The 25,752-nt window shown below is 38.1% G+C and overlaps 1 protein-coding gene across 1 annotated transcript in view; it reads right to left on the bottom strand.

Moving 5' to 3' along the window:
* Window positions 1-25,752, bottom strand: part of KCNMB4 (potassium calcium-activated channel subfamily M regulatory beta subunit 4) — a 65,050-nt gene that overhangs the window by 31,088 nt on the left and 8,210 nt on the right. The gene's annotated exons all lie outside the window — the stretch shown is intronic.

The following is a 25,752-nucleotide window of genomic DNA, read 5'->3' as shown; positions in this document are numbered from 1 at the left end:
CTCTTCTCAGGATACTGCTCCTAACTGCTGAAACTCAAGTTTTCTTTTCTTACACTCTGTTGGACAACAAAATCAGTGGAAAATTTCCTTTCAAATACATCAATGTATTTTGCTAATTGATGTCTTTTCCTAGCCATGCCTCTGACAAAGTAGTTCTCTTAAAGGGGCTCTATTATTCTAAGCAATATAGATTAAGCAGAATCAGACAACTGCTCTTAAGTCCAGATGTTAAAATCAACTCTCGGCATTCTAATCCATTTTCTGCAATTCAGCTTTTTACAATGATGATGAAGATGATGCCAGTTTCTATTTATTGAGTGTTTGCAATACAGCAGACACTGTAATAAATGCTTAACAGGACTTATGTACTTTTTACCACCCTATAACAATTTCCATTTTATAGATGCAGACCTTGAGATTTTCGTCAACTCTACAACCACAATCAGATTCTGGTGGTCTTATCACATTGTACTCTTAGGTGTTTTACCAAGGTATCTGATATTAAGGAGCAGGCAAAAACCAAACCAAACACAACATAGAGCTTTATAGTATAATTTCAGTCACATTGTTTAATTTATAGCATACAATTATTCAACATCTCATTATTTTCTGGTAAAACTGAAATGTTTTAGCATGATGCACAAAGCTCTTCGTGATCTGGTCCCTGCCTGTCCTCACCCTTGTTTAATTCTGGGATGTAGCCATATGGATGTACTTGCTCTCCAAATCTGCCACGTGCTGTCAACCTACTTGCTTGGCACAGGCTGTTCTCTCTCCTTTTAATGCCCTTTGTTCCTAATTCTCCTTTTTTTTAAGATTCAAGTTTGGTGTTACCTACTTGAGGGAACCTTCTTTTTCTTCTACCACAGTTAAGTGCCCCTCATTTGTGCTGCCATGGGACTCACGCCACGTGATATCACAGCTGGAAACACACAGTATCATACTTGTCTGTTTTATGTCAGCCTTCCCAGTTTGCTGGCGAGGTGAGAACAAGAACTGTTTTCTGTCTTTTCTATCTTTTCACACTCATGACTATGTCTGCTAACGGTGAAATGGCAAAAATGTTGGTTGAATTAGTTAATGATAACACGGGTACATTTTTATTGAAGATGATGACATTATTTTCACAGTGTTTAAACATTTTTAAAATATATAAACACATTATAAATGTTAGTAAATCTGGTTATTGTCTATTATATAGAATACATTCACAACATGTTATGCAAACGTTACTTTACGATTGAATCACTGAATGTTTATCCTCTGCACATATAGTTCTACTTCTATTAATAACAGTAATACAAAGCTAAAAATGTCTGTGAAATTATGGATTCTGAGTTCTTCCAAAGCAGCGGCTGGATTTGGAAGCCGTGGAGACCATTAGATAGGGCTCCAGTTCTACTGTCTATTAGGTGTTAGGCCTTGGGTGAATTACTTCCCTTTTCTGGACTTCATTTTTTCAAATATGCAAAATCTCCAAAATAATTTCTAGCTCTACATTTCTATGATTCTATTCTTGGAGGTACACCAAGAAAGAACCCAGCAGAAGGCAGGACTACAAACACTGTCACAGTATTTTTCCCAGAAGAGATCCTGCCCACTGGGGAGATGGCTGGGAACCCTGACTAAGCCAACATTCCAGCCAGCAACGAGGAGGAGTGTGGTAGGTCCTTCCTTAGGGGCCAGTACTTTGCATTAGAAAAATGTTCACAAGAGGACCATGATTTTCCTATTGCTTACTTTCTCTAAGGTGTTGGATATTTTGTTTCCTTCTATTAAAATACATTTTTTTTCTGCATTATAGTCAATTAGTATATAAAGTGTGAGTAGGTGCCAATTTATTGTGCTCTTCTAGGAAGGAGAAATTTCTCAATTTGGAGGTAGAAAGTGTGAAGTGTGAAAGCCTAAAAATTCATCAGAACCCTTTTTGCAATTGGGTATACTTGACACAAGAGATATACTAAGTGCATTAGGAAAGAACAATTAACCACATGTAATCAAAACAGATTTTAAATATTTGTACATTAACTCAGTTTGAACCCTTTGCTATTTAGTTTTTTGGGGAGAAATGGGTTTAAAAGAAATGTTTCTCTCAAATGATAACCTAAGATTTGACCAGAAGAATTACATTGACATGCTTCTGAAAAGGTCAAACAAAAGCTTTCACTGAGTGTGTAAAGTTTTGTATTAGGTATGTTGAAGTTTCATGTGAGATTAAAAAAAATATATATTCTCGCTTTTTTGGAAAGTCTGAGGTTGTGTGGATGGATTTTGGATGGAAAGTACTTTTTTACACTGGAGAAAATAACCTGAGATCAAAATTTGAGTATTCTTTTTATGCACTGCATTTTTTCCAAAAAGTTACATAGATTAAGTGATCTATACTTCTAATACTCTAGTAACTTTTTAAAACTAACATTGCCTGGAAAGAAATTTTTTTTAAGAGTTGGGGTCTTGCTCTGTGACCCAGGCTGGAGTGCAGGGGCGAGATCACAGCTAACTGCAGCCTTGAACTCTCGGGGCTCAAGCGATCCCTCTGCCTAGCCTCTTGAGTAGCTAGGACTACAGCTACTCCACCACACCCGGGTAATTTTTTATGGAGGTGTCTGTCTCCTTTTGTTGTCCAAGCTGGTCTCAAACTCCTGGGCTCAATTGTCCCACCCCGGCCTCTAAGAGTATTGGGATTACAGGTGTGAGCCATCACACCTGGTCTGGAAAACTAAACTTTTTAAGGCAAACACCAAATTCTTGAAAATCATTATGGCTCCATTCCTTAAATCTTTTTCTCAACTTACTGTGAAGCCTAACTCAGATCCTCCCTAGATTCCTTCTCAATTCACTTAGTGGATCGTCGTAGATTGTCAGAATTTTTATACAGATTAGAAATTAAAGTCCAAAGCACGGTTCTGGAAAAAGAACTCGAGAACTCAATCATACAAATGCCTTTTAATTCTAGATTGTTCAAGCCTGGTCGTTTTCCAGGCTTCATAATAGTTCCACCATGAATGTCTCTCATCTGGGGACGCACAAATAACAACCTACATGGTAACATCATCATCACAGCTAACATTTATTGACTATATGTCAAGTGTTGCATTAATTCAAACGAGCAAATATTATAATTACTTCCATTTTTGGATGAGGAAACTGAGGGACAGAAGGACTTAAGAAAACTTTCTTGGCCAGGTACCATGGCTCACACCTGTAATCCCAGGTGTGGGATTCCCAACTTCGGGAGGCTGAGGCAGGCAGATCACTTGAGGTCAGGAGTTTGAGACCAGCCTGGAGAGCAGGGTGAAACCCCATCTCTACTGAAAATACAAAAATTAGCAGGGCGTGGTGGCACACACCTATAATCCCAGCTACTCAGGAGGCTGAGGCATGAGAATCGCTTAAACCCGGGAGGCGGAGGCTGCAGTGAGCTGAGATTATGCCACTTGCGCTCCAACTTGGGTGACACAGCGAGACTATCTAAAAGAAGAAGAAAATGTTCTCAAGGTCCCAATGACAAATGGAAAAGCTGGGATTCAGACTGCAGAGTGGTCCTAACTGCTGCTTTCCATATCTCTATCTTTAGGGATTCCGTCTTCTCTCTTTGGAGCTCCTGATTTAGGACAAGGAGATCCCTTGCCCTCTGCATCCCTCTCTCGGAGCACCAGTGTAGTATTTTTATTGGAATGGAAATGATGTAGTCCTCCTGAGAGCTGATGGGTCGAGGCAAGTCTGTTGCAGTCCTTTGTTTTCCTGGTACATCCTCAGAGAAATGCACTGTAAGTCTTTGTGTGTTCCCTCCTGTTTCAGTTTGGCTTCAGGGTTGGTTTCTGGTGCCATGGATGTAATTTCACTTAGGTGAATTTATAGACATAATGCCTTTGGTCATGGAGGACAATAGCATTTCCTTAGAGAAATTTCTTCATATAGTTCTGACCTATTTTGTTTTTCATTTGCAAAGGCAGCATTTCCAGGCTTCTAATATCATTATTGCACAAATAAACTTCACTAGAGCCCATGTTGTTTGCTGCCTGAACTTGGATGAAGTAACTTCTTTAAATAAAATTTTAGAAAAAGATTTTTTGACTTTTGCATTCATGAACAAAGTTCATGGAACTGAGTGGGCTATCCTGACAAGAATAACATACAGTCTTCTAATGAGTTTATTAAGAAACGACACTATTGTCATATGACATGGATTATTATTACTTAGTTTTCCATTATCTTATGTTAGGGTTTATCAAGATTTATAATAGCATTTTTATTCTGCCGACCACAATGGGATTTATATTTTAATAGACTCGTTCTTGAGTAGGTTCTTTGTGATAAGTGTCTTGAGAGGACTGCATTTCAGTCATTTGGGCAGAGTAGGCAGAATTAACTTTCTTCTGTTACTGAATCATTTAAAGATTATTGCATAAATCCTGTGGTCTACTTAGTTAAATACCAGGGACTGGGTTCTCTGTTAGGAATTATCTAAGAAACAGAAATGAGGAAATTTGTTTCTCCAGTTTTTCTCTTGACTTCATTTGGTTAGGGAGGGTAGTAGTGAAAGACATAATACTAGAATGCATGTAGCTGATTAAATAACTTCCAAGTAAATTTGGTTAGAAAATGAATTCTTAAAACATTATCTACTGGAAAACAGTTTTAATTATATTTTATACCATAATCCCTCATTTTCTGAACTCCTGTAAGAAATATCTGTCAGCTATCATTGTAGTTTTAGTGATACTTTTGACAATATGAGCATATAATCAGAAAAACACTGTGAAGTAAAAAGTATAACTGAGCCATTTATAAACTCCATAACAGTCAGGTGCAGTGGCTCAAGCCTGTAATCCCAACATGTTGGGAGGATGAGGCAGGAGGACCACTTGAGCTCAGGAGTTCAAGACCACACCGGGCAATGAAGTGAGATCCCATCTCTACAAAATATTAAATAATTAGCCAGGCATAGTAGTGCACACCTGTAGTCACAGCTACTCAGAAAGCTGAAGTGAGAGGACTGCTTGAGACCAGGAAGTCAAGGCTGCAGTGAGCCGTGATCACTGTACTCCAGCCTGGGAAACAGAGCGAGATCTTATCTCAAAAACAAACAAACAAACAAACTCCATGTTTCAAATGTTGTGGGTGCATATGTGCATGGGCACACACACACACACACACACACACACACACACACACACAGAGTTCTTATCAATGTAGGTTAACTGAACAAACATATATGAAATTATATGTCAGCTAAAAGACTAAATTCTAGGGCAGGCAGTCCAGAATGTACATCCATATCTGAAAGCTAAATGAAAGTAATCTTATGGAAGAATTCAGAGTTAAATAAATGGCTTAGAAAATGTGAAAAGCAAGGTTAACTAAGAACAGGAGAAGCTAAAATGAGCTCTTAGGCAAGAGTGGGCTGGGCAGAAAGAGTGGTGCCCAGCCTAGAGCAGAGATGGTCAAAGTCTGTTTCACTGATCACTTGAACTGTTTGTCAAAAAGATCCATCCTCCTGAAAGTGTGATTCATTAAGACTAGGAATCTGCATTTTCAACAGCTCTCCTGCCCTTGGAATGACAGATTTTTAGAATTGATAATTTATGCAATAAACTATTCTTGATTGCTGAGTATTGCATAGGAAACAAAGATTAGATATTACTCACTCCCTTCTCCCTCTCTCTCCGTCTCCACCTCCCCCGAAGCAAGCAGTGTAGTAATAGTAGCATATTTACAAAGTGCTTTGTGACTACAAAAGAAGACGTGAATATTTTGGCCTCCAGAGTATAAGAGAAGGCTTCACAGAAGAGAGGACTTTTAATTTGTGTCTTTAAGGCTGAACAGGAATTTGCTTGTTAGAGAATGGGTTGGGAAGGTGACATCCCCAGAAGAAATGGAATGTACAGACGCCGTGTACAGAAGTTCCAGAAAGACTGAGTCATCTAATGTGCTTGGAGGACAAGGGGCACAGGAGATGGTGTTGGAAAATGCCCAAATTATCTGACCTACTATTCACTGAAGAATTACTCCTCTCTCCCTAAATGTTTCTTTGAAAAGTTGCTCACTACCTTCCAGAGAATACACCTACCCTCCAATGCATAGTTTTTTTAGTCAGAATTTATTATATATGTTGATATGACACCTGGATTTTTGGAACTGAATAATATTCACTTAACTTCTGCATTCAGGCAGACTGCTAAGGTTGGTTATATTATTAAGACTGAAAAGTTCGGCATGGCATTCCATCTTCAAAACAGTTCATTTAGCTTGAGAGTTAGAAAATAAAAACATGGCTGGGCGTGGTGGCTCACACCTGTAATCCCAGCACTTTGGAAGGCCAAGGCACGTGGATCACAGGTCAGGAGTTCAAGACCAGGCTGGCCAAGATGGTGAAACTCCTTCTCTACTAAAACTACAAAAATTAGCCAGGCATGGTGTCAGGAGCCTGTAATCCCAGCTACTCAGGAGGCTGAGGCAGGAGAATAATTTGAACCTGGGAGGCAGAGGTTGTAGTGAGCTGAGATTGCACCACTGCACTCCAGTCTGGGTGACAGAGTGGGACTCTGTCTCAAAAAATAAAATAAAATAAAATAAAATAAAATAAAATTAAATTTTAAAAAAACCACACGATCTTTGCCAAAAATAGAAGTTGAATCTAAATAGAAGCAATCACACCAAAACAAGAAATTTTAATCTGGAAGAAGTTCAATAGCTACTAATAATTATAACAAGCATGACAGAGCCTATAAACATTTGTTTAGTGACTCCTGATCAGAATTTAAAATCCTTGAGGAGATGGTCAATACTTTTTAAATTTTATTATTATTTTTTATTATACTTTAAGTCATGGGATACATGATACATGTGCAGAACACGCAGGTTTGTTACGTAGGCATACATATGCTATGGTGATTTGCTGCACCCATGAACCTCTCATCTACATTAGGTATTTCTCCTAATGCTGTTTCTCCCCTGGTTTCCCACTCCCCAACAGGCCCCGGTGTGTGATGTTTCCCTCCCTGTGTCCCTGTGTTCTCATTGTTTAACTTCCACTTATGAGTGAGAACATGTAGTGTTTGGTTTTCTGTTCCTGTGTTAGTTTGCTGAGAATGATGGTTTCTAGCTTCATTCATGTCCTTGCAAAGGACATGAACTCCTCTTTTTTTACGGCTGCATTAGTATTCCATGGTGTATACGTGCTGCATTTTCTTTATCCAGTCTATTATTGATGGGCATTCGGGTTGGTTCAGTTTTTGCTATTGTGAACAGTGCTGCAATAAACATACATGTGCATGTGTCTTTATAGAATGATTTATAATCCTTTGGCTATACACCCAGTAATGGGATTGCTGAGTCAAATGGTATGTCTGGTTCTAGATCCTTGAGGAATCACCACACTGTCTTCCGCAACAGTTGAACTAATGTACACTCTCACCAACAGTGTAAAAGCATTTCTATTTCTCCACATCCTCTCCAGTATCTGTTGTTTCCTGACTTTTTAATGATCGCCATTCTAACTGGCGTGAGATGGTATCTCATTGTGGTTTGCATTTCTCTAATGGAGATGGTCAATACTCTTATGACATTGAAATGAAATAAAACGTTCTTAAATGTTCATGCACACATTCAGATGGCTTCATTGATGGCATTACTGGTAGCTATATTGTGTATTATAAGGTACACAAATTCAATGTATGTATGGATATATATTCAATGAAATATTTACAACCATCATTTCTGCATGAAGGGGATCAACAAGCCCTGTCTATTATAAGTCCTCTAGAACCAGTATGGTGATGATTAAAAAAATTGGTGCTTCCTATTCGTAGCAGAATATGTTTTATAAAGAGAGGTGCATTAATATACAACCCATTTCACACACTCATACAATGTGATGTTGGCATTCCTTGATTGAGAGGTGGGGATCTAGCTTCTCTTCCTTAGCACATACATGAGCCTGTGATTACAGCAATGATTCAGTGTGACTTCAAGGTTAGATAAGAAAAGGTGATAAAGCACCTGCTTGCATCTCTCGCGAGAATGCTTGTCCTTGGCCTCCAGACAGTATTCTACAAGGAAGCCCAAACTGGCCCATTAAGACAGATCACATGAAAGGCCTATGTGGAGAGGAACTGAGGTACTTAGCCAACATCCAGGATCAATTGCCTGGTATGTAAGTAAATGGGCCTGCAGATAAGCCTCCATCCTCCAGCCTTTGAATTTTCCAAATGGGACCTTTGATTAATCCAAATGGATTAGAGAGAGACTATATTCTTCTCTGCGTCATTTCTAAATTTCTGACCCACAGAATTTGTGAACATAGGCCAGGTGTGGCGGCTTACACCTGTAATCCCTGAGCCTTAGGAGGCCAAGGCAGGGGGATTGCTTGAACCCAGGACTTTGAGACTAGCCAGGGCAACATAGCAAGATCCTCTGTCTACAGAATATATATTTTTTAATTAGCTGGCTGTACTGGTACATGCCTTTAGTCCTAGCTAGTCAGGAGATTGAGAGGTGAGGATAGCTTGAGCCCTGGAGTTTGAGGTTACAGTGAGCTATGATTGTGCCACTGCACTCCAGCCTGGGTGACAAAGCAAGACCCTCTCTCTAAAAAAAATAATAATAATAAATAAAAAATAAAAGTATTTGTGAACATAAAAAAAAATGACTTGAGCCACAGGGATCTTTGACAGTGGCTGAGATCATAGGACATCTAGGATTAAAATAAATGGATAATCTTCTAAGGTTCTTCTTGATTTACATACCTGAAAGTATAAAAACACTTGAGGTTTGATGAAATGAAATCTATGAGGCAAAGTGATGTAAGGCAGGACTCCTCAGCCAATCCCAGGCCCAAAGCTCCTTAGAGGAAGGGTGAGGGGGCTGGTTTATACTTAAAGCCCTTGTGGTAGCACCTCAATTTGTACCTACTGAAAATCTCCTAGCCTTTCCTAGCAGAACATGCCGACATGTAGCAGAGTAGTATACAGCAGAAAGGGCAGATATTCAGAATATTATTGATCACTGGCTCTATGCTAACGCTAATCCCTGGGGACTCTAAGTACACCTGTGCTCAGAATGAGAGCTCATGGGGGTCAGGGGAAAAGGAAGTTCTGGCCCAAGTTAGTGTCACAATAGGCCCAGGGAGTCCATGAAGTCTCTTATGACTGTTCCTACAGATCCTGAAAGTATAGCGTCTTCATAGGAAACATATACTGACACTTGGGATTGCTTCTCTGATCTGTATACTGAGTAACCCAGAATCTGCCAGCTTTCAGTGGCAACCAGAGCAGGAAAACCTGCTGAAGGCTACAGAGCAGGAAGCTGTCTCAATTCATCTCTATGGCTCAGTGGCTTCAATAATAAACAAGAGTCTGTGATAGATCAGGGGATATATGGAGCCCAGAGAGAGCCCTGATGGTATAAAGCAAACCCATGCTTTCTTTGGCAAATGACTATTCTCCTTTTGAGAAACAAGTGGTTTGTTACTGGGTCTCAGTAGGGTCTGAATGCCTGACCATGCAACATCAATTTACCATTGGACCCACTGTACACTGGGCTATTTTGACTCACTAAAACATAAAGCTGGGGTTTACAAGGCTGAAGCAGGACTTGCTGGCAAATAAATTTCAGAAGCAAATGGTTCACATTCCCAAGGCACCTTCTCTTTTTATACTAGCACCTGCCCCAACTTGTGATAATATGCAGTTGTTAATCTGGGTTGGTTTTCCTCATACTGGGATATACAGACTCCAAGGAATACTCTGCAGTGTGCCAGGAGGTACTTAAAGCCTATGATCACTTTTGATGGATGAGAAAATTTGAGCTCATTGAGCATAACTTTGGGCAGAACATCTGATTGTTTATTTCTCTTCAAAGAAATGATGGAGGTATAGTCCTACAGTATTTTATGGACACTGGTTAACAAATAGTAAACTTGTTTCAAGTAACATGATTAGAGCGTGTTAAATCCTCAGAAACAGAACTCTGATCTATATGTAGGCCTACAAATTCTACTTCCCATTTACCCATTCTCAGAAAGCTATTTGAGGATGTACTCCATCAAAACAAAGGAATAAATTAAGAATAAGAAGAAGGCATGGGATCAAGGAAACAAGGTACTCAACACAAGAAAGATGCAGCAGGCCTAAGGTGCATTCAGTTCAGTATGAGAAGTAGGCAGATGGTGTCCCACGAAATTTTTATTTAATCTTATTTTTTTTACACAGGGTCTCACTGTGCCACCCAGGCTGAAGTGCAGTGGTGTGAACTTGGCTTACTGAAGCCTCAACCTCTCAGGCTCAAGTGATCTTTCTGCCTTAGCCCCCCGAGTAGCCGCGACTAGAGGCACATGCTACCATGCCCAGCTAATTCTTCTATTTTTTGTAGAGACAGAGTCTCAATACGTTGCCCAGGCTGGTCACAAATTCTTGGGCTCAAGGGATCTGCCTGCCTCAGCCTCCCAAAGTGCTGGGATTACAGGTGTGAGCCACCACGCCTGGCCAAGAAATGTTTAAAAAGAGTGAGAGAAATGTGGAACTAAGTGACTACCTATTGAGAATGGCCATATGACAAACAGTATACAAATGGGTTTTACAATTCTGTAGGAGAATTTTGGAAAAATAAGAGAAAGGTACACAGGAAAGTAGGAAAATAAAAAAGGGAGATGATTCTTAGCTCAAGGAAAATAAAAAGTTATAGAAGTGAACAGTACTTTACATAGCTAAAATAAGTTGAGCACTCAATATTAATTTACCCAAAAATTATGATAGAATCACATTTATTTAAAGAGTAAAGAGAGGACAATGGGGTGGGATGGTGTGGTGTAAGAAAGCTAAGTCCATATAATCCATCATAGGCGGTCAACAGTATCTCAACTGCATTCATCAGAAAACCTATTGTTTAGAAACACAGAGGTAAAAACCAGAAAAAGAAAAGCCATAAAAATAGTTAAAAACAGTTATCTCTGGGTGACACAAGGGTTTGGAGCAGTGGAATACTACCCTTTACCCTCAAATAAAAGTAGGGTGCAATTTGATTTTCAAAACTATGTTCATAATAACAAGGGCAAACATTCACTGAACGCTTACCATATGCAAGGAACTATCCTAGGTGCTTTCCATATATTAACTCATTTCCTCATAACCCAAGGAGACAGGCACTATTATATTATAATCCTCGTTTTACAGGTGAGGGAGCTGAGGCACATCTGAAGTCACACTGCTATGTTAATTAAAAATTTATAATCAAGACATACAAATGGCAAATGGGCATATGAAAAGGTACTCAATATCATTGATCATCAGAGAAATGCAAATCAAAACTACAATGAGATATCGTCTCACCCCAGTTAAAATGGCTTTTAGCCAAAAGACAGACAATAACAAATGCTGGCAAGGATGTGGAGAAAAGGGAACCCTTGTACACTCTTGGTGGGAGTGTAAATTAGTACAACCACTAGGGAGAACAGTTTGGAGAACAGCTTTGAGTAACTAAACTGTTCTCCAGTTTAGTTACTCAAAAAACTAAAAATATAGCTACCATCTGATTCAGCAATCCCACTGCTGGGTATATACCCAAAAGAAAAGCAATCAGTATATTGAAGAAATGTCTGCACTCCTGTGTTTGTTGTAGCACTGTTTACAATAGGTAAGATTTGGAAGCAACCTAAGTGTGCATCAACAGATGAATGGATAAAGAAAATAAGGTACATATATACAATAGAGTACTATTGAGCTATGAAAAAGAATGAGATCCCATCATTTGCAACATCATGGATGGAACTGGAGATCATTAAGTTAAGTGAAATAAGCAAGGCATAGAAAGACAATAGTCACATATTCTCACTTATTTGAGAGATCTAAAAATCAAAACAATTGAACTCATGGACAGAGACAGTAGAAGGATGGTTACCAGAAGCTAGGAAGGGTAGTGGAGGGCTGTGGGGGAGATGGGGATGGTTAATGAGAACAAAAAATACAAATAAAAAGAATGAACAAGACCTACTATTTGATAGCACAGTAGGGTGACTATAGTCAATAATAACTTAATTGTACATTTTAAAATAACTTAAAGAGTATAACTGGATTGTTTGTAACTCAAAGGGTAAATGCTTGAGGGGATAGATTCCCCATTCTCCATGATGTGCTTATGTCACATTGCATGCCTGCATCAAAACTCATCTCATGTACCTCATAAATATATATACCTACTATATATCCACAAAAATTAAAACAATTAAAAACAAAAACAAAAAACTGCAGGCACAGTGACTCACTTGAGGTCAGGAGTTCGAGACCAGCCTGACTAACATGGTGAAACCCCGTCTGTACTAAAAATACAAAATTAGCTGGGCATGGTGGTGCACGACTGTAATCCCAGCTACTTGGGAGGCTGAGGCAGGAGAATTGCTTGAACCTGGGAGAAGGAGGTTGCAGTGAGCCAAGACTGCACCACCGCACTCTAGCCTGGGCAACAAGAGCAAAACTCTGTCTCACTAAAACAACAAAAACAACAACAACAAAAAAAACCCAAAAAAAGACGAACCAGTGAGTCACCAATGAAGAAATAAAATGGCCCACAAACACGTGATGAAATGTTCAAGCAAACTAGATACCAAAGGTGCTGGCAAAATTAAACTGCTAAAAATGAAAATCATAGCCAATATCCTGTACAGACAAGTATCTGCAAAAATAGGTTCTTTCACACACAGCTGTTGGAATTATACCTTTTTATTACTTATTTAGTATAATTTGGAAATATATGATAAAAAGCTTAAGAAAGCAATAAACTTTGTTCCCCTCCAAAAAAAAAAAATAATAATAAAAATAAAGCATGACAGACACACAACGTAAAAATGCAAACAGTGGGAAAGGTCACAAAATGAAATGTCTCCCTCTGACTGAATCTTACCCCAGGCAGTTATGCTTAACAGTCATTGTGCATTCTTCCAGATGTTCTCTATACTCTATGTTAATAAGAATGTGAGCACACTCTTCTGTTTATTGCTTTGTTCTTTCACTAACCAAAATATCTTAGTGCTCTCATGTGTGCAGATAGACGTCTCATTCTCTTGAATGCTCACTACATAGTTGTATCAAAATTTATCAATTGGTCTTCTAATGAAAAACATTATAGAAGTTTCTAGCCTTTTGCAATTGCAAACAAAACAGCAACAAACTTCCTTGTACCAGCATCTATGCACACATGTGTGAGAACAGGAATAAAAGCTGACATATATTTTCAAAAATTGTAATTATGGTATTCCAAAGAAATTGCATGAGTTGCTCTTCCACCAGAAGTTCATGAGAGCACCTTTCCCCATCTCCTTAAAAAAACAAAATAAAACAAAACAAAAAAACAAAAACAAAACCAAAACAGAAACAAATAAAAAGGCAACAATTAAAGTTTTCTGATGGTGAAACATTACATTTTTAAGTGAATGTTTCTTTTCTGCAAATTGACCATCCATGATCTTTGCCTATCTTGGTCATTTTCTCATTGTTGTTTAAGAGTCTTTATATAGTTAAAAAAAAAAAAAAATTGTCTCACAATCCCAATATCCCTCCTCATTTTTCCTGTCTTTATTTGTGGTACATTTACTACATAAAAAATTTAATTTTTATGAAATCAATCTGTGAAAATTTATATAATTAGACCCACTTTGAAGACAGACCCCATTATCTATAAAAACATATATTGTAATCTCTGAAACAAGATCTCCACTATCACATTGCCTCAGACTTACAAAACGAGGCATGTGACTGTCTGAAAAAGGTTTTTAGAAAACAGAGATAAGCAAAAATAAAATTTAGAAACCTCTGATACCTCCATCACTGAGATTAATAATTTCACTTTGGATTTTAAGTAAATATTCTTAACAGAAGCTGTCCTATAATTTTCATCCGTATATATATGTTACTATAGGTTTTTGTTTCAATGTATTCATAAAATTATGAAAAGCATTTGGAAGTTTTCCTTATTTCTGTTTCTCTGGCATAGTTTAAAGTAGGATTGAAGTTACCTGTTTTCACAGAGTTGACCTGGAAACATTTACGGTTGTAGTTCGTTGACAGTTTTCTCCATTTCCTCTATGGCAATTGGTCTGTTTTTTAGAAATCTCTATAGAATGTTTTATTTGGGAAGTTTATATTATTCTAGAGAATCATTATCTCATCCTATGAGTTCAAATTTATCGGCATAGAATTGATCAAAGTATTCACTTGAAGTTCATTTAACTTTTCCTGTATTTGTGGTTGTTTCCTCATTTTCGTTTCTAATTTTGTATTTTTGAAGAACATTTCTTTGGCAATTAAACTTGATGAGGATTCATTACTGAATTTATCTTTCCAAAAATAAAGACAATTCGGCACTCACTGAAGATGCTCAGCATATTTTCAATGGGAATTTTGAAGCCCTGAAAAATTTCAAGGCTATAAATTTGTGCTATTAATTTTCTATCCAACTCTTACGCAAAATCAAATGTATGTTCATTAAAAACACTGAAGCGAAAGGTGTTTGATATTAACCAGAAAAAAATATTCAGTACATCACAGGGACATGGGAGATAAAGCTAGATGAAAGAAAGCTCAGCAGATTGAGGAGGAAGATGCTATCTCAAATCTAAGAGTGAATGCACCCCACCACAACACTGTGTGATGTCCTCCAGAGACTGCCGAAAAGAAAGCTCCAACCCAGTAGGGGTTTTGTGAATCAGACTGCATTCACAGCAGTTAGGATCGTGCCTGTAACATGGCAGATACTCAATAAACATTTGTTGAACTAACAATTCTAAAGTTTGTGACAAAGTCTCTAAACTCTGTCCTCATCTGTGAAATTCTCCCCGCTTGACACCTCAGTAATTACAAATACAAATACCAAGATGTATTTATTCCAGAAGTATTTATCAATAATATTTGCTTAGAACATTATCTATATCAACTATAGTCCTCAGCTTGTGAAGGTTTCTTGATCAAGAGGTTAAGTGACTGACCTATAGATGTTCATCTTTAAATAAGAAGCATCTGGATTCAGGCACATGGGCCTTTTCTTTCTTCTTTCTTTTTCTTTTTTTTTTTTTTTTTTTGAGACAGGGTCTCGCTGTGTTGCTCAGGCTGGAGTACAGTGGCATAGTCATAGCTCACTGTAACCTTAAACTCCTGGGCTCAAGCGATCCTACCGTCTTGCTAGAACTACAGGTGTGTACCACCACACCTGGCTAATTAAAAAAAAAAAAATGTTTCAGAGACAGAGTTTCACTATGTTTTCTAGGCTGGTCTCAAACTCTTCTTCTCAAACTTTCTTTTCATCTTGGCTTCTTAAAAAGTGTTGGGACTACAGGCATGAGCCACTACACTTAGACTGGTCTTTTCCATTATACCAGGTAGCTTCTCAAATGTCGATGTGCCCAGTTCTGTCCTAGACTCTGTTAGTGAATCCTGAGATGTTTTGGTCATTCATTATCGTGGTGACTTAAGTTGGGATGGGAGAGATGGGTATTTAAGTAAAACAGCATGGTTTTGTAAGAAGGTAGTTTCATCTTCAATACGTCGATCCTCTCCGTTGTAATATTTAGTCTCTTGTGTTTCACAGAGCATTTATTTTAAAGTAACAGTTCTCAGTTTTCTCTCATAAAAATAAGCCTTCTTTATTGGAGAAATTTAGAAGCTACAGATGGTCAAAAAAATATTAATAGTGTGTAGTTTTCCATTTTGTCATTTATCTTTGATCTTTGTATATAGTCTTTTTTCATATAAAAATTTTAAATTTACATGAACACAATAGGGTCTTGCAGATGGAATTAGTTAAGATGAGGTCACAATGGATTAGAGTAGGCCCTAAATTCAATGACTGGTGCTTTTTGTTTGTTTGTTTTGAGATGTTGTTTTGTCACTCAAGGCTGGAGTGCAGTGGCACGATCTTGGCTCACTGCAACCTCTGCCCCCTGGGTTCAAGTGATTCTCCTGCCTCAGCCTCCTGAGTAGCTGGGGTTATAGGCGCGTACCACCAAGCCTAGCTAATTTTTATGTTTTTAGGAGAGACAGGGTTTCACCATGTTGGCCAGGCTGGTCTCAAACTCCTGGCCTCAAGTAATCCACCCAATTTGTTGTTATTTGTAATCCTCCCAAAGTGCTGGGATTACAGGTGTGAGCCACCCCACCTGGCTGTACTGGTGTTTTTATAAGAGAAAGAAGAGAGGGATACGGAGACACATACAGAGGGAAGAAGGCCATGTGAAGACAGAGGCAGCAACTGGAGTGATGCGACTGCAGGCCAAGGAATGCCAAGGATTGCAGGCAACAACCATCGCTAGGAAAAGGCAAGGAAGGCTGTTTTTCCAGAGCCTTCAGGGGAGCATGGACCTGTTTGATTTTGGACTTACAGACTTCAGAACTGTGGACATATAAATCTCTGTTGGGTTAAGCCACCCAGTTTGTAGTACTTTGTTATGGCAGCCCTAAGAACCTAACACATGTATTTTTCAGGATTTTGATATGCATCTCCAAGTTGACATGCAATTGCTCCTGCAATATGTTGCCACCAGCAGTGCACGAGACTGCCCACATCCCCATATTGCTACCAATTTAATATGTACCAACTTGATAGGCAGAAAAGGTATCTCAACATTGCATTAATTAATATTTATTTTTTCCCCTTAGCTTTATTGAAGTATACTTGACAAATATAAATTGTACATATTTAAAGTGATGTTTTGATATATGTGTACATTGTGAAACAACTGCCACAATCTAATCAGCACGTCTATCACCTTACGTAGTTATGATCTGATTAGTACAGTCCTGTGCTGAATAATGAACGTCATTTCAGTCAATGACAACCTGCATATATGACGGTGGTCTCATGAGATTATAATACTGTATTTTTACTCTACCTTTTCTATGTTTAGATACACAAATACCATTGTTTTACAATTGCCTACAGTATTCAGTTCACTTATATGTACAGGTTTGTAGCCTAGGAGCAACAGGCTATATCATATAGCCTGGGTGTGTAGTAGGCTATGCTATCTAGGTTTGTGTAACTACACTCTATGATGTTTGCAGCACAAAAACACCTTAAACAATGAATGACTGTATTTCTTTTGATTTTTAGTGAGATAGCACATATTTTTCATGTTGTTATTTGTAATTCATCACTGAACTGCCTACACATGTTCATGCCTAGTATTTTACTGAAGAGATGGTCTTTTATTGCTAAAAGTACTTCATATGTTGACTTTTGAATCATTTCCCTACCATGTTGCAAACATTTGTCCAAATTTATCATTTTTTGTTCAATTATAATGTTCAAAAAAATGTGTAAGTTTTCCTTCATTATGTCATTAATCAGTGTATTCCTTTATGATTTCCGTCCTTGCTACTATGTTTAGAAGAGCTTTGCCCACCCCACATATATAATATTAATGTATAAAATATACATTTACCCAAATTTTATTTAGTACTTTCATAATTTATTTCTGTACCTTTAAAATTTTATTCCATCAAAACTAAAATTTTAATTTTAATTAAATGTATATTTTTAACCATTTTCCAAATAACATTTTGATGATTCCTAATATTTTCCAAACAAGTTTTTAAATTTAGAAAATTAGTTTTTAAAATATATTTCCAAAAAATAATAGGCAGTTTTAACATCACTTACTGAATAATACATTGCTTTACAAGTTATTTGAAATGCCAAAATTTGCAAAGCAATCATTCATTATTATGAATGATTGGGCAAGAGATTTATTGAAATATAATTCACATACCATCCAATTCACCCATTTAAAGTATACAATGGTTTTTAGTAGATTGCACAGAGGTGTGCAACAATCATCACAATCAATTTTAGAATGTTTTCATCACACCAAAAAGACCCTTATACCCTTTAGCTGTCATTCCCAATCTGCCCATGCCTTCTAGCTTTAGGCAACCACTAATCTACTTTCAGTCTCTATAGATTTCCTTCCTTATTCTGGACATTTCATGTAAATGGAGTCACATAACGTGTATTTTTTTTGTGGCTGGCTTCCTATACTTACCACATTTTCAGAGTTCATCCATATTGTATTAACACTTCATTCTTTTTATAGCCAAGTAATTTTCCATTGTATGAATTAGCATATTTCATTTAGCCATTCATCAGTTTATGGATGTTTGGTTTGTTTCCGCCTTTCAGCTATTATGAATAATGCTGCTATGAAGAGTCATGTGCAAAGTTTCTGCATGGACATGTTTTCATTTCTCTTGGATATATAACTAGGAAGAAGTTGCTTGGTCATATGGTAACTGTTTAGCTTTTTGAGGAACTGTCAAACTGTTTTCCAAAGTGGCTGTATCTTTTTCATTCTTACATTCTTGTGTGAAGATTCCAATTTATTTTGACAACACTTGTTATTGCCTTTTTTACAGCCATTGTAATGGATCTGGAGTGGTATCTCATTGGGGTTTTGATTTTCATTTCCCTAATGACTAAAAATGTCAAACATTTTTCATGGGCTCATTGGCCATTTGTATACCTTCTTGGGAAAAAAAAAAACTATTCACATCCTTTGCCCACTTTTAAATTGGATTATTTGTCTTGTGTTGTAAGCATTCTTTATTTATTTATTTTTTTGGTACTAGACCCTTATCAGACACATTATTTGCAAATATTTTCTTTCCTTCATGGTTGTCTTTTCATTTTATTGATGGTGTCCCTTGAAGCACAAATGTTTTTAATTTTAATTAAGTCCAATGTATCTATTTGTCCTTTAGTTGCTTGTGCTTTTGGTATCATATTCAAGCATTAAAGTTTTAGTACTTATATTTAGGTCTCCGATCCATTATTTTAATGTGCAATCAGAGTTCAACTTCATTCCTTGGTATGTGGATATTCAGTCGTTCAAGCACCACTGGTTGAAAAGACTGTTCTTTCCCTATTGAATGCTCTTGACACTCTTGTCAAAAATCAACTGTCCATAATGTATAGGCTTTTTTCTTTTTTTGGACTCTCAGTTCTATTCCATAGGTTGGTAGGTCCATTCTTATTCAGTATCACACAGTCCTGAGTACTGTACCTTTGCTGTATAGACACACTTCGTTTTACTGCTTGCTTTATTTCGTTTTGCAGATATTGCATTCTTTTACAAATGGAAGGTTTGTGGCAACCCTGAAAACAAGTCCATTGGCACCATTTTTTCCAACAGCATGCACTCACTTCATGTCTCTGTACTACATTTTGGTAATTCTCAAGTATTTCAAACTTTTTCATGATTATTTTATCTGTTATGGTGATCTGTGATCAGAAATCTTTGATGTTACTATTATAATTGCTTTGGGGATGCCACAAACCATGCCCATATGAGGGCAAACTTAACCGATGAATGTGTGAGTGTTTCTAAGTGCTCCACCAACCAGCTGTTCCTTTGTCTCTCTACCTCTCCTGGGGTCTCTCTATTCCTGAAACAAAACAATATTAAAATTAGGCCAATTAATACCTCTACAATGGCCTCTAAGGGTTCGAGTGAAAGGATGAGTCGTCATCTCTCACTCTAAATTAAAAACCAGAAATGACTAAGCTTAGTCAGGAAGGCACGTCAAAAGCTGAGACAGGCTGAAAGGTTGGCCTCTTCTGCCAAACAGTCAAGTTGTGAATGCTGAGGAAAAGTTTCTGCAAAAAAATTCAAAGTGCTACTCTAGTGAACACACGAATGGTAAGAAAGTGAAACAGCCTTATTGCTGATATGGAGAAAGGTTTAGTGTTCTGGATAGAGGATCAAACCGGCCACAACATTTCTTTAAGCCAAAGCCTAATCCAGAGCAATGCTCTAACTCTCTTTAATTTTACGAAGGCTGACAAAAGCGAGGAAGCTACAGAAGAAAAGTATGAAGCTAACAGAGGTTGGTTCATGAGGTTTATGAAAAGAAGCCATCTTCATAACATAAAAGTGCAAAACGGGTCGGGCATGGTGGCTCATGCCTGTAATCCCAGCACTTTGAAGGGAGAGGAGGGTGGATCACTTGAGCGAATTCAAGACCAGCTTGGGCAACATGGGCAAACCCCACCTCTACAAAAAATACAAACATTAGCCGGGTGTGGTAGAGTGCACCTGTGGTCCTAGCTACTTGGGAGGCTGAGGTGGGAGGATGGCTTGAGCTTGGGGTGGAGGTTGTAGTGAGCAGAGATCACACCACTGCACCCCAGCCTGGGTGGCAGTCAGACCTTGTCTCAAAAAGAAAAAAAAGTGCAAAGTGAAGCAGCAAGTGCTCATGTAGAAGCTGCAAGTTATCTAGAAGATCTAGCTAAGATAATTTATAAAGGTGGCTACACTAAACAACAGATTTTCAACATGGATGAAACAGCCCTCTATTGGAAGAAGACCTAGGACTTTCATAGCTAGAAAGTCCAGGCTTCAAAGCTTCAAAGAACAGGCTGACTCTTGTTAGGGGCTAGCGTAGCTGGTGACTTTAAGTTGAAGCCAATGCTCATTTACCATTCCAAAAATCCTACAGCCCTTAAAAATTATGCTAAGTCTCCTCTGCCTGTGCTTTAGAAATGGAACAAGAAAGCCTGGATAACAGTACATCAGTTTACAGCATGGTTTACTGAGTATTTAAAGCCCACTGTTGAGACCTACTGTTCAGAAAAAAAGATTCCTTTCAAAATATTACTGCTAATTGATAGTGCACCTCATCACCCAAGAGCTCTGATGGAGATGAATGAGGAGGTTAATGTTGTTTTCAAGCCTGCTAACATGACATCCATTCTGCAGCCCATGGATCAGGGAGTAAGTTCAACTTTCACGTCTTATTATTTAAAAAATACACTTTGGGCTGGGTGTGGTGGCTCACACTTGTAATCCCAGCACTTTGGGAGGCCGAGATGGGTGAATCACTTGAGGTCAGGAGTTCAAGACCAGCCTGGCCAACATGGTGAAGCCTCATCTCTACTAAAAATACAAAAATTAGCTGGGCATGGTGGCGTGCACCTGTAGTCCCAGTTACTCAGGAGGCTGAGGCAGGAGAATCATTTGAACCCAAGAGGTGGAGGGTGCAGTGAGCCAAGATCGCACCATTGCACTCAAGCCTGGGTGGCAGAGCGAGACTCCATCTCAAAAAATAAATAAAATAAAAAATAAAAAATACACTTCATAAAGCTGTAGCTATACTAATTCCTCTGATGGATCTGGGGAAAGTAAAGGAAAAACTTTCTGGAAAGGATTCAACAATTTGATGCCATTATGAACATTAGTAAATCATGAAAGGAGGTTAAAATATCAACATTATAAGAGTTTGGAAGAAGTTGATTCCAACCCTCATGGATGACTTTTGGTGTTCAAGACATCAATGGAGAAAGTAACTACAGATGTGGTAGAAACAGGAAAGAACTAGAATTAGAAGTAGAGCTTGAAGGCTGGGCACGATGGCTCATGCTTGTAAACCTAGCACTTTGGGAGGCCAAAGCGGGCAGATCATTTGAGGTCAGGAGTTTGAGACCAGCCTGACCAACATGATGAAACCCCGTCTCTACTAACAATACAAAAAAAAAAAAAAAATTAGCTGGGTGTGGCGGCGTGCCTGTAATCTCAGCTACTTGGGAGGCTGACACAGGAGAATCACTTGAACTCGGGAGATGGAGGCTGCAGTGAGCCGAGATTACACCACTGCACTCCAGTCTGGGCAACAGGGTGAGACTCCATCTCAAAATAATAATAATAATAATAATAATAGGTAGAGCTTGAAGAGATTCTACTAGAATTAGAAGTATAGCTTGAATTGCTGCAATCTCATGATAAAATCTGAACAGGTGAGGATTTGCAAATTCTCATTTGGATGAGCAAAGAAAGTGGTTTCTTGAGACGGACTCCACTTCTGGTGAAGATGCTGTGAACATTGTTGAAATGACAAATGACAACAACTAACCCAGGTATTACCTAAACTGAGTTGATAAAGCAGTGGAGATTTGAGAGGACTGACTCCAATTTTGAAAGGAGTTCTACTTTAGGTAAAATGCTATTAAATAGCATCACATGCAACAGAGAAACATTTTGTGGAACAGTCAATTGATGCAGGAAACTTCATTGTCTTAATTTAAGTAATTTCCACAGCCACCTCAACCTTCAGCAACCACCACCCTGATTAGTCAGCAGCCGTCAACATCAAGGCATGACCCTCCACCAGCAAAATGATTATGACTTTCTAGAGGCTCAGATCATCATTAGCATTTTTCAGTAAAGTATTTTTAATTTAAGGTATGTACATTTTTTAAGACATAATGGTACTATACATTACTATAATATACATGTAATTTTTTTTTTTTTTTTTGAGATGGAGTCTCGCTCTGTCGCCCAGGCTGGAGTGCAGTGGCACAATCTCAGCTCATTCCAAGCTCCACCTTCTGGGTTCTCGCCACTCTCCTGCCTCAGCCTCCCGAGTAGCTGGGACTACAGGCGCCCGCCACCATGCCCGGCTAATTTTTTGTATTTTGAGTAGAGACGGGGTTTCACCGTGTTAGCCAGGATGGTCTTGATCTCCTGACCTCCTGATCCTCCTGCCTCGGCCTCCCAAAGTGCTGGGATTACAGGCGTGAGCCACCACGCCCAGCCTATAAATGTAATTTTTATATGTACTGGGAAACGAAAAAATTGGTGTGACTCTTTTATTGTAATATTGGCTTTGTTGAAATGGTACCAAATCTAAAATATCTCCAGTGTATCTCAGGAAATATGAATCTTTCTATTTTGTTCTTTTTTTCAAGATGTTTTTGTTTATTATGGTTCTCTTGCATTTCCATGTGAATTTTAGAATCAGCTTGTCAATTCATGCCAAAAGAAAAAAGAACCCATCCAGCTGGGGTTTTGCTAGAGACTGTAATGAATCTGTAGGTCAACCTGAGGAATACTGCCATCTTAACAATATTAGGTCTTCCTATCCATGAACAAAGGATGTCTTTCCATTTATCTAACTCTTCTGCAATTTCTCTCAGTAATGCTTTGTAGTCTTCAGGTGATAAGTCTTGTACTTTTGTTAAATTTATAAAATTTATTCCAAGGCATTTTATTTTTATGTTGTTATAAATGGAATTATATTCTTTTTTTTTCTTTTCTTTTTTTTTGAGACAAGGTCTCACTCTGTTGCCCAGGCTGGAGTGCAGTGGCATGATCACAACTCACTGCAGCCTTAATCTCCCAGGATCAAGTGATCCTCCAACTTCAACCTCCCAAGTTGCTGGGACTACATGCACGAGCCATGACATCTGGCTATTTTTTTTTTTTTTTTGTAAAGGTGGGGTTTTGCCATGTTGCCTAGGTTGGTCTTGAACTCCTGGGCTAAACGGTCCTCTTGCTTTGGCCTCCCAAGTGCTGGGATTACAGGTGTGAGTCATCATGCCTAGCCAGAATTGTGTTCTTAATTTCATTTTTGGATTGTTCATTCCTAGTGTATAAAAATATAATTATTTTTTGTATATTGATACTGTATCCTGCAACTTTGCTGAATTCATTTATTAGCTCTAATAAATTTTAGGGGAGGTTCTTTAGGAGTTACTATATATAAGATCATGTGATTTCTGAAAATAATTTTATATTTTCCTTTTCAATCTGGTTGCCTTTTATTTCTTTTTCTTGCTTAACTGCCCCTGGCTAGAACTGCCACTACAATGTTGAACAAGAGTGGTAAGTGTGGACATCCTTGTCTTCTTCTTGATCTTAGGGGTAAAGCTTTCAATATTTTATCATTAAGTATATTAGCTGTGGGTTTTTCATAGGTGTCCTTTTTCAGGTTGAGGAAGTTTCCTTCTATTCCTAGTTTTTTTATCATGAAAGGATTGTTGAATTTTGTCAATGTTTTTTTCTCTGTATACTGAGATAATTATGCTTTTCTTGTCCTTATGCTAGTAATCTATTACATTGATTGGTTTTAGCAGTTGAACCAAACTTGCATTCCTGGAATAAATCCCACTTGATCATGGTGTATAATCACAAACTCTTCCAACAAAACAGAAGGGGAACAATTCCCAACTCATTCTATTACTATGATACCAAAATCAGATAGACATCACAAGAAAAGGACGGACAAATATCCTGTATAAATATAAATGCAAAACTCCTCAATAAAATATTAGCAAACAAAATCCAGGAATCTATAAAAAGAATTACACACCATGACCAAGTTGGAGGAATAAGGAGTGAGAGCTAATATGTAAAGGACCCCTGTACATTGTTGAACCCCAACACAGAACTACTAAATCTGAAACTCAGGTGGAGCTTTTGATTCATTGGGTTGAGGATGGGACCTGAGAATGTGCATTTCCTTTCTTTTTAGAGATGGGGGTCTTGCTCTGTTCCCCAGGCTGGATTACAGTGGTATGATCATAACTTACTGCAGCCTTGACCTCCTGGGCTCAAGCAAGGAGCCTTAGCCTCCTGAGTAGCTAGGACTACAGGTGTGTGTCATCATGTCTGGCTAATTTAAAAAAAAAAAAATTTTTGTAGAGATGTGGTCTTGGCTATGTTGCCCAGGCTGGTCTTGAACTCCTGGCCTCAAGCAATCCTCCTGCCCCAGCCTCCCAGAGTACTGGTATTACAGGTGTGAGCCACCAAGCTCAGCCAGAACGTGCATCTCTAACAAGTTCACATATAATTCTGATGCTGCCAGTCCACTGACCACATTTTGAAAACTACTGGTTTGGAAGAAGAAATAGACTAGCCATAAACTCAATGAACAGATATGGTAATCAAAGCAAAGGATAGCATTGAACAAGACAGTGGTAGTGAAATTTATAAAAAGTATTAATACAAGAGAATGATGATACAATTAACAGAAACAAAAAACTCCAGAATAGAAGTGGGTTTGGGAGAAATAGTGATGAATTTTGTTGCCATTTTTATCCTTGAAACAGAGAAAACAAAAGGTAATTAAAATAAGAATTACAAATTCAGCACTCCTTAAAGAGCATTATTGTCTGGTTTTCCCTTCTTTAGGTCTACTTTATTTTTCTTTTTTCTTTTTTCTTTTATTTTTTTTTTTTTGAGACGGAGTCTCGCTCTGTCGCCCAGGCTGGAGTGCAGTGGCCGGATCTCAGCTCGCTGCAAGCTCCGCCTCCCGGGTTTACACCATTCTCCTGCCTCAGCCTCCTGAGTAGCTGGGACTACAGGCACCCGCCACCTCGCCCAGCTAGTTTTTTGTATTTTTTAGTAGAGACAGGGTTTCACCGTGTTAGCAAGGATGGTCTCGATCTCCTGACCTTGTGATCCGCCCGTCTCGGCCTCCCAAAGTGCTGGGATTACAGGCTTGAGCCACCGCGCCCGGCCTAGGTCTACTTTAAAATAAAACTGTTTGGATAAAGACAATCACAAATATATTTATTAAAAAGAACAAGATGGGTTAAATTTCTACTTTCTAGGATTTAGTTTTCTCCAGTGAAATATAATATCAATATATGCTACTGCAATACAGTTAGATTAAAACTAGTAAACCGGACATTAGATGAGGTTTCAAAGTCCATTTGATCAACTACATCAATTACATGAAGACGAAGCAAGTCTAGATATTTTTTCACATGTGCTTCAGTATAAAGAGACCATCTAGTATCCTAATCTGTTGGATTACACTACTCAAGAAAGCATATACTTAAAATAAATGTATCTTAGTTTATTTACAAAAATGGCCACAGAATAACTTAATAAACACAATGATTTGCAATTATTATATTGGTTATTTTAAAAGAATAGAAGAGGATATTACAACTCGTAAGTACAAATTTTCACACATTAATTATGTGTTG

The sequence above is a fragment of the Macaca mulatta genome, chromosome 11, assembly GCF_049350105.2.
Source record: "Macaca mulatta isolate MMU2019108-1 chromosome 11, T2T-MMU8v2.0, whole genome shotgun sequence".
Lineage (NCBI taxonomy): Eukaryota > Metazoa > Chordata > Mammalia > Primates > Cercopithecidae > Macaca > Macaca mulatta.
This window is presented reverse-complemented; position numbering and strand designations above follow the sequence as displayed.